Here is a 17,495-nt window from a genome sequence, read left to right as displayed (position 1 = left end):
GTAGCAGCACCAACTCTCTGGAACTCCCTGCCCATTGATATTAGGCAGGTGCCTTCACTGTATTGTTTTTGGTGCCTCCTAAAAACTTTTCTGTTTAGGCAAGCCTACCCAGACAAGTCATTTTATCATGTAATTGTATGGTGTATATATTTGTTTTTTCCCTTATATTTTGACAAAATGTATGCCTGCTTGTCTTTAAAGTTTTATTTTACTGGTATTTTTTGTACGAACAATTTGTATTATTGTATGTAAAGCACTTAGAGGCTTTGTTGATGAAGCAGTATATAAATGTTGTTAAATAACTGAGTAAACATATAGCGATATCTATTAATCTATGTAAAATAGCCAAACGGTAATAACTTAACACCAGGGTTAAAACCAGTTCAAGAGGCCCAGAAGAAAGGTCTTTGCCAGATGCCACAAATGGACATGGATGGACACAAACTGCCCATGCACTGCTTCCCGTACACCAGGAACAGAGTCAGAGATTGTGGGACTACATCTCCCATCATCCATGACCATTGGCTATGTTGGTTGGGGTTGATGGGAGTTGGAGTCTAACAACATCTAGAGGACCCCAGGTTCCTGACCTCTGCCTTATGCACACGCACACAGACACCACACACACATCAGCAACTGCTTTTGCAGACAGACAGTATATCTGAGGTAGCAAAAAGCTGCTTTCAGTAAATATCGTACCATGATGGGCAGGAGACTGTATTCTGCCCAGGGAGAAGACAGCTTGCTCTGTTCGGGTTAGGGAGAAATTCAGTTCAGTTCACATTTAAAGGCAAAGCTACCTAATTCACATGTTCTGAAACAAGATGTGGACCAAAACACAGCTATTCAATGAAATTCACTCTTGTTCAAATTTTGCAATGTAGTTCTCCAGCCAAGCAATGTGTACAAAAACAAATATCCGCTAGGGCAGTGGTTCCCAAACCTACCACCCATGGACCACTTGGAAATGGCTGAGGGCCCTGGTGGACCACTTAATATTTTTTCTGCCTGTTGTAGCAACTGTAATGCGCTGTGCTAGATGCTGTATGATTTTTAATTGTATTTTTACAGACATACCGTGGGCCACTTGAATGAGGCTTGTGGACCACCAGTGGTCCGTAGACCATACTATGGGTCCTGTCCCAGGGTAAAGCATTCATTATATTATAGAAGATTGCTTTGCAAATATGTGTATTAGGCAAAATTGCAAGGAGAAATGTGTATATTAGGAGAAGTTTGCAGTAAAATGCTAATTAATTTTCATAAAACCTTTTTTAAAAAAAACTGATGTGGAAATGAGAACTGAATTTAAGATTGGAAAAATGAAAAGCGGAGACAAACAGATTCTGGCAGACAACTGACAGATTCACCCATCCCTATTTGTCATGTTTGGTGTGAAAATCTTTCTTTAATTCTAGACTGACTTTTAGGGAAAACACCCTCACAAGGTGGCTCACTTAAAAACAATTGTAAGAGACAAGATGATATCTCATTAAAAACAATTGAAAGCAGCAGGTTAAAACAATGCACAGGGCAGCAAAACACCATTATAAGGTTAATGGAAACTTAACTCTGTTTCCCTATAATGCCTGAATCAGGAGAAGCTGTGCAAGCCCTAGATCTATGTCCAGATACAGGCTGCATTCAGATGACAGCATTTTATTTGGTTTTCCTTAGGTTTCCTTATCTGATAATTTCCGTATTTTATTTGATCTTTCATGTGACACAAAAGCCATTTCTGGAAATTTAGTGGAACATAGTGGAAGGTTAGTGCTCATTTCTGCGCTAATTGCTTCTAGAAAAAATTTTGTTTGCATCCCCATTAACCTAGAGAATTGCAGGAGCAAAGTGATGAAATTTGGGGTGGCATATCAGCATACAGTTGTTTCCTGCCATTTTCATGGGGGAATCCTGGGGGAACAGAAGTGTGCATGTGCAGAAAGAGTGGGGGAGTAGCAACATGTCCAATGACATCCATTGTGTCACACCACACCCACTGGTATGAATGAAATTTAGCATGACGGGGCAGTACACCAATGAAAAAGCCACAGTTCCATAAGGCAACAGGTACTGCAGTATGAAAAGAATGTTAAAAATCAGGACAGAAGTGCTACCATTATAATCAGTAAAATTAACCCACGAAACCCCATGTCTGAATGCAGCCACAGTGGTGGGCTGGATGAGATCCAATAAACTGAGTCTGAATCCTGGCAAGTTGGAGGCGCTGTGGGTCAGGAGTTCCTGTGTTTGGGAGACAGGTGTTTCCTGCTCTTGACAGTGTTGCACACACTCTGTAGTCTGGGGACATTCCTGCATTGAGCAGGGGGTTGGACTCAATGGCCTTGTAGGTCCCTTCCAACTCTACTATTCTATGATCCTGGATCCATCTTTGTCACTTGATGTCCAAGTGTACTCAGTGCCTAGGAGTGCCTTTTACTAGCTTTGACTGATAAAAGAGCTATGGATGTTCCTGGACCAGGGTATCTTGAGCACAGTTGTTGATGCACTGGTAAACTTGAGGTTTGATTACTGCAATGCACTCTATGTGGGGCTGCTCTTGGTCTTGGTCTAGAAGCTTCAGCTGTTGCAGAATACAGCACATGGGATGCTAACTTGAGTGACCTACCACCAGCACATAACACCTTTGGTGAGGAATCTGCACTGGCTGTGGGATGGACAAAACTTGGCTTCTCCCCATCTCTCATTTTTCCAGTCTAAAATTCAGTTCTCCGCCTTTCCATATCAGTTTGCAATTTTTTAAAAGTCCTCATGAAAATTCATCAGCATGTTAGTGCACATTTCTCCTAATAGACACATTTTTGCAAAGCAATTTCCCCTAACGATGCATTTTTGTAGGCTAATTTCACTAACACAGGCATTTTTACACACACTGCAGTATATTCTTTGTGGTACAGTTTACTCAGCTGGAGAACTGCATTGCACAATTCAGAGAAGTGAGAATTTTGAAGCGTGGCTATGTTTCGGCTCACGTATTCTTTTGGAAAGTGTGAATTAGAATCAAATTTCTCACCCCATCCTTACTACCAGACCAGGTTTTTTTGGTCAATAAACCCCTCAATAACTTGGGACCCAGGTACCTGAGATTGCCTTACTCCCTTATATACTGGTGCAGTCACTGCAGTCACTAGGAAAGGCACGTCTTATAGTGCCTCATGCCCCAGAGGTCTGCTCAGCGGTGACATGAAGCAGGGTTTCTAGTGTTGCAGCCCCGGTGTTACAAAAACTTTTTTCTAGTGGGTATAAGACTGGCATTGACCCTTTTGGGATTTCAGTACCTACTGAAGACATGTTTATTTCACCAGTCCTTAGAGGGATAATTCTAGCCTGGTCACTCATTCATTCATTCATGGTTACTTTTAATTTTGAAACTGTATCATGTTGTTAAAATATTAGTTTTTTATTTGATTATTAATAGATTACAGTGTATTGATTTCTGCTTTGTACATTGCTTTAAGGTTCTTTTGAATATAAAGCAATTGGGACATTGTCTAAATAAAGACATTTAAAAACAATTTAAAATCAACAGCCTTCTAAACCCCTTAAGAGAAGGCGATCCCCCCCAAGATGGGTTTTCAAAGCCTGTTGGAAAGCCTGAACTGATTGGACCACACACACATCACTCAAGAGGTAGTTCCATAGAGCCACCACCAAGAAGGCCTGGTCTCTCACTCTCATCAGTCTGATTGCACTTACAGGTAGGCTTACAAAGCAGGGCCTCCAATGCTGATTTCAAGACCTGGGCAGGTTTGTATGGGTTTGTATTGCAGTTATTCAAATAACCTGGCACCAAATCATTTAGGGCTTTCAAGATCAATGCCAACAGCACTTTAAATAAGGGTGTTACTGGTATCCAGAAGTGGCCCAATCCATCTAGAACAGGGGTGGGGAACCTTTGGCCCTCCAGGTGTCGCTGAACTATAACTCCCATCAGCTCCTGCAAGCATTGCCAATGGCCAGGGGCGATGGGAACTGTTGTTCAGCAAAATCGGGGGGGGGAAGGTTTCCCACTCCTGATCTAGAATCCAAGAAGAATTCTAGAAAGAAGAATAGCAGTGCTAGAGGCATTTCATGAAGCAGCCAAATGTGCCAAGTGTGCTAGGATGACAACTGGAACAATCTCAATGAGAATGTTGCTCCAAAGAAATAATTCCATGTCATCTATACTTCAGGCCTGGGGGTGCATGTGGCCCTCCAAGCCCCTCTGTCCGGCCCTTGGAACTCTCCCAAGGCCATACCCCTCACTGGCCTTGCTTCACACTCCCGAGAGCTTTTGACTGGCTGGGATGTGTCCTCTGATCATGCCATCAGAGCTTGGCAAAGTTACTTTTTTTTGAACTACAACTCCCATCAGCCCAATCCAGTGGCCATGCTGGCTGGGGCTGATGGGAGTTGTAGTTCAAAAAAGTAACTTTGCCAAGCTCTGCTCTTGCTTGTCTGGATGGAGAGGGGTGTGTGAGTGTGGGTAGAAACTAGTCTAATGTTCAAAGGTAAAATGTACATTCATTGCTCCACCCAGCGCTGGCATGTGGCCCCAAGAAGTTTGCCTGGAAGGGAATGCTGCCCTTGGGCTGAGAAAAGTCCTGCATTCCTGGTCTACGACATGGATGTAGCAGACAGAAAGTTGATCTCCCTCCAATGGCACCCCGGATGAGCCTAATGCAAATCTACGTGTCCTTTGAACGGTTTGCCAGGCAGATTACCTCTCCAGGTGCTCCCCCCAGTCATTGCAAACTACATGGTAGAAAGGCAGGCTATAAAGACTTCAGATCCAAACAAAACAAAGTTGTCTAACAATCTCTTCTTTCGAGCCGTCTGAGCCCAATGCAGCCATGGCTGCCTATATGACAGTACTGCAAACCTGCTCTGAGAGCCGACAAGGTTAGGGTGGGGATTCGACAGAAACAAGTATGCAAACTGATAAATAAGTCAAAAGTCCTCCTAGAGCAAAACAAATGATTCATATCCCACAATTTAATTTGATATCTGATCCAATCAATAAGGCATAAACAAACTCTTGTTTGCCATGAGCAGAAGTGGCAATTAGAAAAGCAGAGCTACCCACGCCGGAGTCAGGCTCCATCCTAATTACAGAACTAGAAGAAGAGTTAGGATGGGGGGGGGGGAGAGAGAGAGACAGAGTCGCTGGGAAGGAGCTTCCCATAGAGCAATGGAGATCAGGTCCAATCCTCAGCATTGCCAGGTAGAGCTGGGAGAGACCCCTGCCTGAAATCCTGGAGAGCCAATATCAATCAGGGTAGATATTCACTGTCTCTCTTCTGTAACCTTTGAGAGCTAGTGGCTCTCCAGACCTTGTTGGACTCCGTCTCCCATCTTCTGTAACCCGTGAGAGCCAGTGGCTCTCCAGACTTTGTTGGACTACATCTCCCATCATGGTGCATGCTGGCTGGGGTGATGAGCAGGGCCGGCACCAGAGGGCGGCCAGGTCGGGCCCTGGCCAAGGGGCCCTGAAGGGCCCCTCCTTAGGGTGAAAGGGTAGCACTCCTATTCCACAATCTGTGGCAGCAGCGGCTTCCAACCCTGCGAGAGGGAGTTTGCAGGCACACACCTCCATACAGATAGCACGGGCTTCCATAAGCCCACACACATGCCCCACCTACCTCTTCTGTCACTGTGAATGTCATGTGCGCTGTGCACACATACCTGCCATCAACTGAGATGGCAGCAGGGGCTTCCGTAATGGGCTGATGCCCCCACCTCCATCTTGATTGATGGTAGGCACGCAGGCACAGCCCGCACGGCATTTACAGTGACAGGAGATGTAGGTGGGACATGTGGGCAGGTGCTGTGGGCCCGGGGCAGTTTGGTGCCCAAGGGCATGCCTGGTGCGAGCCCTGCTGACGAGAGTTGGCATCCAGCATCTGTCATGTTCATGGAGGATAAGGCTATCAGTGGCTACCAGCTATGATGGCTATGCTTTGCCTCATTAGTGGAGGCAGCATGCTTCTGAAAACCAGTTGCTGGAAACAGCAAGAGGGGAGAATGCTGTTGCACTCAGGTCCTGCCTGCAAGCTTCCCTGGGGTATCTGACTGGCCACTGTGAGAACAGGATGCTAGACTAGATGGACCACTGGCCTGATCCAGCAGACTCTTCTTATATTCTTATGCATTCTGGTCTAATGCTGGACCCCACAGAGAAGGTGGCAAGGGAGAGGTGAGGCAATGCTGGTCAGAAGTTGCAGGACCATGGATAACTCCATGTGGGGAAGCACACTGAGGCCTATTAAGTCTCTGGCATCCCCAGACTACCTCCTCCAGGCAGTTTACCTCATGGGGAACTTCAAAGCCTCAAAGGGCCAACTCTCTGGCCTGAAGAAGGGCACTCTTCCTCCGTTCCTTGTCTCCCTCCTGGTGGGCTCCCTGTACCACCAGACTGGTGATGTGCAATGGGAGGCATCTGCTTCCCCAGGCTCAGGGGAGGGTGCCCCCGAGAGTCTGGGCTCTGGTGGTCCAGAAGGTTCCTCTGAAGGCTTTTGCCTGCCAGTCTAAGTCACAGTGCTCTCATGATCTCCAGCATTCACCTCAGAGCCCTGAACTTGATCTGGCTCCTTAGCTGGTGCCTCTGCAGCCTCCAACTGTGTCTGGGATTGCTGCTGGGTTCAGGGATCATGACTGAATCATCTGGAGGGCTGCAGTTCTCCCATCCCTGGACTAGAGGGACCAATGAGTCTGACCAAGGCCACTTCTGCACCATACATTTAAAACACTCTTACACCGCTTTAGTCAGGACTTCCCCAAAGAATTCTGGGAAGTGTATGCTGAGGGTTGTTAGGAGACTCCTCCCTATTCCGTTCAGAGAGCTACAGTTCCCAGAATTCCCTGGGAAGAGGGACTGACTGTTAAACCACTCTGAGAATTATAGCTCTGTGAGGGGAATAGAGGTCTGCTAACAACCACCTGCACCCTTCACAAACTACAGTTCCCAGGATTCTTTGGGAGAAGCCATGGCTGTTTAAAGTGGTGTGATCCTGCTTTAAATATAGAGTGCACGTGGGGCCTAAGTGTAAGGCAGCATTATAAATCTGAAAGTTTTCTTTGCCAGAGGCGTTCCAGCTCTAGACATTTATTAATGTATTCATTAATTTTGCTAACGTAACCCACTTCTGTGACCTGCATACATTGTGCAAATTAATTAACTTTGCATATTTCTGCCTCTTCTGATAAATTATTCTCCATTTGAAAGTAGGGGAAAGGAGCTGGGGAAAATGAAGCAATCACACTGAGCCTCTACTTTCGCATATTATTTCAAAAAATCTCAAGCAGCATACTCACTCACTTCCAAGCTTATTTTAGGTTTGGATACATGACCGATACGGTGCCCTTGTGGAAGCTAAGCAGGTCTGGCCCTATTTGGTTTGTGGAGGAGAGAGTGCCTGCCCCCACCCCCATGTTTACCACCTCAAGTTCTATGATGGAAGAAAGGTGGGGTATATACTGTACATGAAATAAATAAATAATCATTGCCACCATAAGGGCTAGAAACTTGACTTTTTAAAAAAAGAAAGAAAAGAAAGCTGACAGATTCTCAGTTATGTTGAATTTGGCATTCGGTTGCAAACAGGGCAGTCAGACAGAAAGCATACTGCTTGGGTAGATCATCAATACCTACCCTAATGACATGCTTTGCTTTTTGGAGGGGGGAAAATGAGGATTTTCTAGAAACGGATGGGATGCAAAGGGTGCTGTAAGGGCAATCAACATCCTTGCTCCTTGGTGCAACTGTTATTATGATGCTATCAGACCGCCTCTGTGCTGTTTGCCATGATGACAGTTAGAGAGCAGGGCATGGGGAGTGGAAGAGAACAGGATTTGTGGGCAGGTGGAAAATTGGGGTAGAGGGAAGGCCTCATCAGCACTGCCCATGCTATCAGCTAGTCCCTTACTCAGACATTTGCTTTGTATACATTTAAAGTGCATTCCCTCCAAAGAATTCTGGGAACTGTCATTTGTTAAGGCTGCTGAGAATTGTAGCTCAACGAGGGGTAAACTACAGTTTCCAGTATTCTTTTTTGGGGGGAGGACATATGCTTTAAATGTATGCTGTGTATCAACCAAAGTTTGTTGGGAGAAAAGCCAGCAGCAGAGCAGATGCTGTAAACATCAACACTTCTCAAACTACAACCTTCAGTGGACTTCTTTTAATTAACAATATTATGATAATGTTATTTGTTATTTAATTTAATTTTTGTAAATTACATTGTTTTTATTGTATTTTATACCTGTGTTTATTTTTCTTTGTAAGCTGCCTTCAGGGCCTTTGGCCGAAAGGCAGGGTATAAACAACAACAACAACTGGTAACTGTTCACCTGATTTCTACAACACTGTAGAGTTATGCATTGTACGATTAAAACTGCGTATTTTAAGTTGCCTTCGGTGGTCATTTACCCTGAAAAGCAACCTAAAAGATGCTTAAATACTTGAACAAATAAAAGCATTGAGCAGTTTTAAAAAAGGCAGTTTGATGCTCTAGAGAGGCAGGCTTGTCGCCATTTGTTTTCTGGCAAGGGTTTAACAGTGGCACAACAGGCAGAAATCCAACACACGCAGAGTTCCTCATCACTGCCCCCACATATTGAGAGGCAGCGTGATCTTGGGCCAGTTGCTACCACATCGCCTACCCTACCTCTCAGGGTTATTGTGAGTATAAAATGGGGTGGGGGGGCTTGGTATACCACCTTGAGCTGCTTGGAGGAAAATGTGAGCTATATATGAAATAAGTAAATCATAGTGCAAAGCCAGAGCAGGCCTTTCAGATCCACATCCGAGGACCTGTGGGATGTGTCTGGGAAGCCGCTTTGCACAAGCCGTTGGAGAGGCTGCAACACCGACAAGCTGTCCTCCCACCTCAAAGAAAGGCCAATGGAGGGAGAGGAAACAGCCGAGAAAGAAGGAACCTCTCTCACGTTTCAAACCAAAACGGTGGAAACTTTCTTACTTGTTCTCTCAGCCCTTCAGCAGCAGTAGCAGATTCCCTCTCCGAAAGCGTCCTCGAGCATTTAACAGGACTCCTCACAGCTGTGGCTGGAACTGCACACCCTCTCTCTCCACTAGTCCTATGCCCTCAGCAGCAAAGGTGTGGGCAAGCCAGAATCTGTCTCAGGCTTCCCATGCCAGAAAGGCCCAGCCTTGTTATGGGAGGGAGAAGACAATGTGGGTGTGTGTTTTTGCCCTTCAGGGGATCAAACAGGTTTCTCCTTCCACAGCAGAAAGTCTCCCCCTCCTCCCCCCCCCGCACTTCAGCAAGGAGGTGCCTCTCCCTGGTACATTCTTTGCATTCTCTGCCCTGTGTCGCTCAAGAAGGCTTGGACTGAGAGGGAGAATTGGAAACCAAGTCATGGTGGTTTTGCTTTTGCCAAATTCCGAATGGGGGTCTGGCTTGGTGTTTGAGTAGGACTGCAAAGCAACTGTTTGGTGAATCACCCCTTTCCCATTCTGTATAATCATTCAGCTGTTATAACCAAGGCCTACAAACTTAAAACCGCCCTTTGGGGGATATACACACATAGCCCTTTTGCGAATCTCCAGACCAAAATGTTACTTAAAATTCATAGGCAGGCCTACTCAGAAGTTGAGTCCCACTGAGCTTTTTAAAAAAATTTATTCACTGTGTTTTTATACTTTAGGGGGACTTACTTCTAGGCTCCTACCCTCCGTGGCGCAGAGTGGTAAGCAGTGGTAACACAGCCGATGCTCTGCTCATGGCTGGAGTTCGATTCCAACGGAAGGAGGAAGTCGAATCTCCGGTAAAAGGGGTCGAGGTCCATTCAGCCTTCCATCCATCTGTGGTCAGTAAAATGAGTACCCAGCATATGCTGGGGGGTAAAGAAAGGCCAGGGATGGAACTGGCAATCCCACCCCATATATACGGTCTGCCTAGTAAACGTCGCAAGACGTCACCCTAAGAGTCGGAAACGACTCACACTACAAGTGCGGGGACACCTTTACCTTTACCTTACTCCTAGGTAGAGATGGGGGAGAAATTATTCAGGGTTGTATTTAGCTAAGTCCTACTCAGAGTAAACCCACTGAAATTAACAAGCCAGTTAGTCATCTCCATTAACACCTATGGGTCTACTCTGAGTAGACCACGCATAGTCTGCATTTTAACACGACCCTTATTTGCATTTCTCAGACCAATGCACAAACCAAAACACTGTCCTTGAAATTCACACTTTTGTGATGCAGTTCTCCCACCAAAACATGCGTACATCTTTAAAACATATTAAATCAAAACAAAACATCTTTCTTTAAACAAGAGGTTTAAAATATCTTTAAAAGCATCTTAAAATTGCTTGCAAGAATCCATATATTAGAAGAAATGCACACAAAAATAAGTATGAATGTGTGTGTGTGTGTGTTTTAAAGGGCACAAACTGATGTGGAAATGCGGCAAACCAAAGAATGGAAAAATGAGAACCTGAACCTGGCAGTTTCATCTATCTCTACTAGGGATGGAGGAGAAATTAGATTCAGTTCCCATTTAAAGTCGAATTTATGAAATTCAGACTTTCTGAAACGTGAGTACCAAAAAACAGCCATCTTTCAAAATTCGCACTTATCTGAATTTTTCAATGAAGTTCACCAACCAATGTTTGTAAAAATGCATATGTTAGGGGAAAGTATGCATGAAAATGAATATATGAGTGAAAATAACATACAGAAATGCATTATAGTAATAGAAATTGTTTGCAAAAATGTGTACATTAGTCAAAACTCCATACAAAAATGTGTTTATTTGAAGTTTCCTCTAAAGCACTGAAGAATTTTCATGAGGATTTTTTTTTTAAAGAAATTGCAAATTGCTGCAGAAACATGGAGGACTGAATTTTAGACTGGAAGCCTCTTGTTATACCTTTCTCTTGTGTGGAGCTGTTGCCACTTTGGCTTCTTAGGCAATGACACTCAGAGCCTGAACACTGGAAACAAAGGGAGATACGGGTAAAACAGTGCACACTTTTAGCAGCAAATAGTGTAAAAACATTTCACTTGCGGCTACTAGCTCCAAACTGCAGATTATAGTTCTGCAGATTATAGTATTGCACTTTAAAAATCAGCCAGGAGACACTCCCAGAAAAGAATACATCTAGCTGTGATAACATCATTAAAATGACCGCTGTGCTATGTGTTTATCTGTAAATATCTCAAGCAATACTTCATCAGTTTTAATGTGTAAATTATCATTGGAAAGGTAATTAGCCAGAAGTGAAAAGTTTTACACTTCCAGTGAACACTAAACAAAAGCCTCCAGGGAATTGAGATGGGTGAAAATAGTATGGAAGGTTTGTTGCTTTCACACTGTTTTTGAGCATCTGGCAAGCCATGGTAAAAAATAAGATGTTGGACTAGATCAGGGACCACCAGCCTTTTTGGGCTTGTGGGGATATTTGCAAAGCAGAGAAACTGTAGTGGAAAACACACACACACATACACCACAATCAAACACATACTGCCAAGCACATATATTAACTACAATAGAATACTACTTTCAAGACCAATTTCAGCAGCGGGGGGGGGAGGAACCTTGCAGGTGTCAGGGAAAGTTTTTGTGGGCATGTATGTGCCCCCGGGCACCATGTTGGTGACCCCTGGACTAGATGGCCTTTTGTCTGATCCAGCAGAGCGATTCTAATGTTCATTGTCTCTCCCTGCATTGTTTTTTTTCCTTTCGCAAGGAAGATCCAAAATGTTAGCATACCACAATAAAGTTGCATTTTATAGGTGCAGTAGCTGTGGTCATTTTTAATTGCTTTATATATAATTGGTTTTTTTTTATATATGACATTGTTTTAACTATTTTTATATGTAATTGTTTTATATGTTTTATTGGATTACAAATCCCTTCAAGATGCCTCAAAGGAAGCGATTCATAAATAACAATAATAAACGTAATGTCATAAAGGGTTTGACAAAGCATGAAGCTCAAACATGATAGGTAACCAAGGCAGCCTCTTGACTCCCCCTCTCAAAAAGAACTCCAATAGGCGATTTATGACCTGCCACATCAACCCTCATTAATTGGCCATGTATGGTAGCCTATGAGAGACAATACACTGGCGACTCAGTAGACCCACTGAAATTATTGGTCACGACAAACTTAATTCTATTAATTTCAATGGGTTTACTCCGAGTAGAAATTAGCTGGATACTTTCCATTTGGCTGCCTTTCTGGGATTATAGAAACCAGGTGAGCTGCCCATCGTACGTCCAGTTACAACAGAACATGGTAGTGGGCTTTCCATGAGTTGAGGTGTCCCTACTTTTGAGGGCCTGATTTGTACCATGTAGAGAGAGGCATATTCTTTCTTGATTTGTGCAGCCTGCTTCAATCATTCAAGGAGGAATGAGAGGGAAGTTATTTCTCATGGTTTTGATTTGCTAATACTTGTGCTTTGGTTATAAATCTTCAGGCTCTCTAAATGCTACTTGTGAACATGATTATGAATATTTGACAACCCCCACCCAGTGAACCACTATGGTGGCACATTTCACAGGCTAAGCATACATGATTAGACGAAAGGGTAATCTCTTTCTAACAGTTCTATATTTAAGAGCCTCAAAACTTAATTGCGTGTCCCGCTGTTTTCAGTAACCGTCCATCTCCCACCAGGCGGAAGAGGTGAGAGGCTTTCCTCCCTCCCTTTTCTAAAACAGGGTGAAAGATGCTGAAAGGCAAGAAGAAGGGTGTGGGAGTCAAACCACTCATCTGATGAAAGGAAATCAAACTGGTTTTTCATGAGTCTCTCCTCCACAGAGCTTCTCTCCTCCTTAAATGCAAGTTAGAAGTGGCAGGAAGAATGAAACCCTCTTGCTAAGAGCAGCATTAAATGCAACAATTTCCATAGGGATAGCCCTGCTAGCTTGTTGCACAGCAGCAAAACCAAGAGTCTTATGGCACCTTAAGGAGTAATGAATTTATTATGGCATAAGCATTTGTGGGCTTCACTTCATCAGAAGTATTATCAAAAGTATTATATATATATGAGGGGGTAGGGATTTTATACAGTGAGGTTAGAAGGAAATGAAATGCAAAAAGGGCAGATGATAATGACACTATTAACCATCATCATTCACACACACACAAAGTTGTTGATAATGCAGACATCCGAGTATGGGTAAGCCAATTAGCACATGTAGTGTGATAAAAATCCTTTGTCCTGATTGACTCCACAAGTGATAGCGCCGAATGTCTTGATTAATTGTAATGTAGTGGTTTCATGAAGGACAGAAGGATCTGTCAGTTTTGGTTTCCTCCATTTCTCATTTTTCCAACCTGAAATTCAGTTCTCCACATTTGTGTAGCAATTTGCAAATTCCTTTAAAAAAAATTTTTTTCATAAAAATCCAGCATTTTATTGTGAATTTCTCTAATAAACACATTTTATATGCCGTTTTGACCAATGTGCATATTTTTGGAAGCAAATCCTCATAAAAGCCATTTTTGTATGTTACTTTGACTAATATATTCATTTTTACGCACGTATTCACCTAATATATGCATTTTTGTAAACCTTGTTTGAAGAACTGCACCACAAAATTTGGACAAGTGCAAATTCTGAAGGATGGCTATGTTTCAGTTCTCGTATTGTTTCAGAAAGTGCTAATTTGATACATTTGGCTTTAAATGTGAATTTCTCTCCCATCCTTGTTTCATATTGTAGCCTCCCTCCAAAGTTCCTTTGTTCCAGGATGGCCACTTTAAGCTCAGTTACAGTATCCTGGGAAGTTGAAATATTCCCCATTGATATCTGATAGTTCTTGTGTCATAAACATGTGTGATGATGTTTTGCTGGATGTCAACTACCAGCACATAGCCTAATTTCTTGGTGAGGTACTCCTTGGTGGGCTGCTGGTGGGGCCAGGCACAACACACACACATTTGTTGTGACCCCACTGTTTTGTGCAAGTCTGGTTTACTGGAAAATACCTGTCCACATTGGACCTCAGGTTCACAGAACTTGGGGAAGGTGGGGAAGTATTAATTGAGGGGAGGGGGCAACAAAACACAGTACAAATACGTCCCACCGCCCACTAGTGTGAATGGGAAACATTGAGAAAGAGTTCAACTGAAAGTGTTCATGCCTGGACAGACATGCACAAGAGCACACATGGAGGAATCAGATCTGTGCAATCCACATGAGCATTAATACTCTGGTGCATACAGAGTCTTACAGCTCCCACTTAAATCTTGCTTCTGCCATGAACTCACTAGGTGGACTTAGGCAAGCCACTTTGCAACATTCCCATGTATCTGTAATAAGGGGATAATAATACTGGCCTGCCTAACAGGGATGTTGTAAGGATTTCAATAAGATAATGCACATGCAGCGCTTTCATCTCTCAAATGCACTATATGTATGTTCTTTCAAAAAGTACTATTTTGAATCAAAGTAGTCCCCCCCCCGATTCTACCAAACCCAGTTTCAGAAACCCCTGGTATACTATGCACTGACTGTGCTGGTTGGGGCTGATGGGAGTTGTCGTGCAAAACACCTGGGAGGCACTAAGTTGGCCAAGGTTGCTCTAGGCCTTTAGACAGCAGCATACAATACATTAGCATGAAGTAGAGGACCCATGAGAAATGCACACACTTCATGGGCTAATAGAGATATATGCAGCAAGCATGATGGGCCCAATTTAGTTCTCCAATTCTTACTTCCCAATATCAGCTCCAGCTCCCCCTCTTTGCCCGTGTGAACATTGGGTACATGCTAGTTGGGACTGGCTGTCTTTGCCAGGTATGTGCACACAAGCTCCCCTGGGTGGAGATGATTATTAGATGATTTCTATTACACAATTGCAATGCACTATATAATGGACTGCCTTTAGCAACAGCTGATCTGCAGTTGGTCCAGAAAAGGGCCCCAAGATTATTAACGGATATGGGACTGAGTGTTTCAACCATGTTACACCTGTGCTTTGTTAGGTGCACTGGCTCAGTCTGTTTCAGTGCCCAACTTTAATTGCGGTGCTGGCTTTCACCTCTAAAGTTTTAGCAACCTAGGGTAACAAAGGAAGCTGGCCCATTAGGGCATCGGGCCACTGCCCCACTAATCTCAGTCAGCCCTCAGCCAGCTCTAGAGATGGAAGGCTCGATCAATTTCGGTTCTCTCAGTTTCATTTTTCCAATGGGAAATAGGTTCTCCACATTTCGGCAGCAACTAGCAGTTTAAAAAAATCTGCATGAAAATTCTCTATTTTAGGGAGAACTCACAAACAGGCAAAAAAACGTTGCAGTTTAAGAACGTACCTATAGCCAAGAGATATTTATATCAAACTTTAAAATGCAGGGAAATTGGGCAGCTATAGTGAATGCACCAGGGGAGCAGGAGACCTGACCTCCTCGAGATATTGTACTGCCCTACAAATTTGTCAAAATAGAAACACAATTTGGATTGGTCTTTCAGTCCAATCCAGTTCTTGTGTAGCTTGGAAGAATTTGGTAACGTGCCTCTGAGCATATGGTGAGTGGTGGCAACACCTGCCATCTCCAAAGATGGAAAATTATAGTTTGTATGTTTGTTGGTGTTCAGAGAATCTAACATAGAAAATTATTTCTCTCATTAGTCATCCTAGAAATCTGTGCCAATTTTTTTATTTATTTCAAAGCCTTTTTATTGGTCAATGTCACATGATGGTGAAGACAACCTTTTGTGTTTCAAACTGGAAATAAAAACAAACAGTCCAGGGTGTGACCCGTCCTGTCAGCTTCCTTGTCATCATCTCCGTGTTGCCCTTTAGAACGCCACACGGAGGATGGCGGCAAAACTAGAATTAGTTAATTCCGCCTATCATTGGCTTCGGCTGTACCTATTCTTGGGCTCCTAGCCTTTCACCCCACCAGTTTCAACAGACACCACCTACCATCGGAGACTAGGTTACCAGAAATATCTCTTTCTCCTGCACATATCTACCTGATCCTCAAAATCCTTTCCAAGGCCCTACTCCAAGTGCTCCAGAAAATGAAGTGAGGGAAAGGGGTCATCACAGTGGTGGCACACCAGCTATGGAATAGCATCCCCAGAAAGGTTCACCTGACCCCACTTTCATGATCTTTGGAGCCCCCCATAAAGAACTTTCCGTAATTCATCCAGGCCTTTAAAAAATTCATTGTTTTTTACAGCCTGGGCTTCTCAATCTATTGCTTGTGTGTTCTTGTATATCTGCATTTATTGTTATGTTTCTTCCTATACCAGAAAGAATCATTTTTATGCTGCCGTTTACTGTTTTGATGTTGTATTTGAATCTTTTAATGTTCTTTTGAGGTACCTAGAGAATGCAAGAGCCGTGCTGCTGGAACAGGTTGAAGGCCCATCTAGTCCAGCATCCTGTCCTCACAGTGGCCAACTGGATACCTCTGGGAAGTTCAAAAGCCAGACACGAGCATAACAGCAACTCTCCCAACTTGTGATTCCTAGTAACTGGTATTCAGAGGCACACTGCTGCTGACACTGGAGGTAATATAGCCAACACTTTTAGTATTAGGTGGCCATATAAACACAGCAAAACACACAACTGGTGTCCTGTTCTGCAACTTGCATGTCAAGGAGTGGCGAATGCAGCGATGATGCTGGATTTTGTGCCAATTTCCACTTGTACAGAGATATTACACATTCTTTCACAACAAAGGCCAGCCTCATCTCTGCCCTTGCTGCACCCAGGTGTGTCTACGACAGAGCTTTGCTGTAACTCTGACTCATGGGAGAAGGCTGAGTGGAATTCCTTACAATATAAAGTCCCCCAATCCTCTCTCTCATACTTCGCTATGGCCCAAGCGTGGAACCGCAACGTGTACTCTGATGAACTGCTTTGCCCTCTGCGACAACTTGAAGGCAAGCATACACAAGATCAGGGAGTTTGAGTACCTCCATGCTATCTTTTTCATCTATATTGACACCATTCACACATTCATTTATTATCAATCCAGATGTGTCTCCCAAACTGTTGCATTTGCAGTTTTACCCAACTATGCTCTCTGCTTTTAAATCATTGCTTTGCAACAATTTCAGACACTTCCATCACAACTGTAGCACAGTCTTTTCAAACTGACATGGCACCATTGATCTCCAGGGATCTGCCTTGCACAGCAATGCCTGTTCTGCCTCTATGTGCAACTTGTATATTTCTTGTTTCAGTTTCCCCAGACATGTCGCAACTCTGCCTGTGCCACAGAGATGAGAAGTGCTTTGTCTTGTGTGTTGTTAGCCCCCAGAGAACTGGGGTAGCATCCAAAGGGTAGTTCTTAGGCTTTTTGCTGGCTTTCTCAGCCAACAGGAGGCTGTTCCTTGCTCACGTGTGTTGAAATTAGGGAGGGCAAACCTGTCAATTTTGTTTTCTCTTAAGTTCAGTCTGCCACATTTCTACAGCACTTAGCTTTAAGAAAAAAGAAACCTCATTATTTTAGTGCTAATTGCTCCTTATCTACATTTTTGTATGCAGTTTTATCTAATATGCACAT

The 17,495-nt window shown here is 43.6% G+C and overlaps 1 protein-coding gene across 9 annotated transcripts in view; it reads right to left on the bottom strand.

The window, feature by feature from the left end:
• ZNF185 (zinc finger protein 185 with LIM domain) overlaps positions 1–9,131 on the bottom strand; it is a 76,077-nt gene extending 66,946 nt beyond the window's left edge. For all 9 annotated transcript variants that reach the window (XM_061598806.1, XM_061598811.1, XM_061598814.1 and 6 more), the window contains exon 1: positions 8,976–9,131. The gene's annotated coding sequence lies outside the window, so the exon portion shown is untranslated. The remainder of the gene's footprint in view (positions 1–8,975) is intronic.
• Between the last annotated feature and the right edge of the window lie 8,364 nt (positions 9,132–17,495).

The sequence above is a fragment of the Rhineura floridana genome, chromosome 16 (genome assembly GCF_030035675.1).
Source record: "Rhineura floridana isolate rRhiFlo1 chromosome 16, rRhiFlo1.hap2, whole genome shotgun sequence".
Taxonomy (NCBI): Eukaryota; Metazoa; Chordata; class Lepidosauria; order Squamata; family Rhineuridae; genus Rhineura; species Rhineura floridana.
This window is presented reverse-complemented; position numbering and strand designations above follow the sequence as displayed.